At 53.4% G+C, this 1,628-nt stretch overlaps 1 protein-coding gene across 1 annotated transcript in view; it reads left to right on the top strand.

Moving 5' to 3' along the window:
* Positions 1-365: 365 nt before the first annotated feature.
* Positions 366-1,628, top strand: part of KCTD21 (potassium channel tetramerization domain containing 21) — a 14,371-nt gene continuing 13,108 nt past the window's right edge. The window contains exon 1 of the mRNA XM_006882890.1: positions 366-408. The gene's annotated coding sequence lies outside the window, so the exon portion shown is untranslated. The remainder of the gene's footprint in view (positions 409-1,628) is intronic.

The raw sequence follows: 1,628 nt of genomic DNA, 5'->3' as shown, positions 1-1,628 counted from the left end.
CTGCACAAATCTGTGTTCAAAGAGCCCAACTCTGCGGCTCGGCCGCGGGGCTGCGGGACGCGGCGGGGGCGTGGGGGGGAGGGACGAGGTGCGGGGAAATGGGGCGGAGCTGGAGCGGAGGCCACCCCGCGAGCCACCAAACGGGACGCGTCCCCTTTAAGGCTAGCTGGCCTGAGAGCTGGCAGGGGTGGGGCAAAGAAGGAGTCTGCCTGGCGCAATGCCTCCTGGGAGATGGAGTTCACTCTTGGCCCACTCAGCTGCAAAGGGTCCAGAGAGAACTACACCTTCCTGAGTGCAACGCGCGTGTCCCGGGCCACCACGCCCCTAGGCTGGGTTCTGGCCCTCCACCCCTCTAGCCAAGCTGCGCTGGCCGCCGGGGAAGGGGAGGCTGCTGAGCGAGGGTAGGAGGTGGGTGCGGCATGGCTCGGGTCACGGGAATGGGTGGTGAGGGGACATGTGCCCACCTGGGCACCTGTCGTGATTACCCATGAAAGATTAATCTACTCCAGCCTCGTCATTCTCATCTGTAAAATGGGGCTAGTAATAGCTGTGGATGCGGGGGAGGGGAAAAGCTGTAGAGGGGGCGGGGTTATAAAAGGGGGCGGTCATAGTGGGAGGGGTCAGATGGGATGGCGATGGTAGGAAAAATCCGCGTTATTAGGATTGAGACTGTATCTGGTAGGTGCGGCAAGAAGGGGTGGAGTCTAGAGGTGAGGAGTGGGGGGCACCTTGCAGAACGGGAAGAGGATTACCGGACTGGTTAGTGGGTACCGAGAAAGCCCATAAGGCAAGCCTGAGTTCGACTGGATTGTTGTTGTTAGGTGCCATGCAGTCAAGTAGGACTTTTTGCGACCCTATGAACAACAGATCTGACCCCTATCCTAACTTGTACCACCTCGTTATATTTCTGACACACTTGAACCCATTACCCCAGTCACTGTGTCAGTCCATCTTGTTGAGGGTGGGATAGGAAAAACATAGGGGGAGTTGGGGGAGGCAAGAGCCAGGGATGCACAGAACACCTGCCTTTTCCTTAGAAATAACTCTTCCCTTGAGCTCAGTGCGTCACACATAAGCTCTCATTCAGCCCTTACACCCCTTAAAGTAAAAGCGTCACCGTATTTGTTTACAGGTGAGGAACACTGAAAAGTGAAGCAGCGTTTCCCCAAACCCCTAAGACTTCCTGCTAGAAAAAGTCTGCTTTTTTCCTTTTAAACAAAAATTTTTATGACATGAGCTCAGTTTGCAGACCAGGAGGGACCCTTCTTAGTTTATGGGATGAGATCAGCTCCCTCAGACCCTCTGAATGCTTACATATAAGGCAGTCTTCCCAGGATTGTTATGCCAATGAAGTGGAATGTATTTGAAAGGCCTTTGTTTATAAATGATAATTGTGAGATGGGGGGGGGGACACACCACTTTAGCTGATTTAAATTCATAGTGACCCTGTAGGACTGCCCTCCAAGGCTAAAACTTTTACAGAAGCCAACTGCCACATCTTTTTTACCTGTGGAGCAGCTGATGGGTTTGAACCACCAACCTTTTGGCCAGCGACCAGCCGCTTAAACCACTGTACCACCACCAGGGCTCTGTTGTAAGAGCAGGAAGACCAAAATGGAAACTGACAA

The sequence above is a fragment of the Elephantulus edwardii genome, unplaced genomic scaffold (assembly GCF_000299155.1).
Source record: "Elephantulus edwardii isolate Elephantulus edwardi_28Jun2011 unplaced genomic scaffold, EleEdw1.0 scaffold00025, whole genome shotgun sequence".
In the NCBI taxonomy this organism is placed as follows: domain Eukaryota; kingdom Metazoa; phylum Chordata; class Mammalia; order Macroscelidea; family Macroscelididae; genus Elephantulus; species Elephantulus edwardii.
Note: the sequence above shows the minus strand (reverse complement) of the source record. Positions and strands in the feature narration are given on the sequence as shown.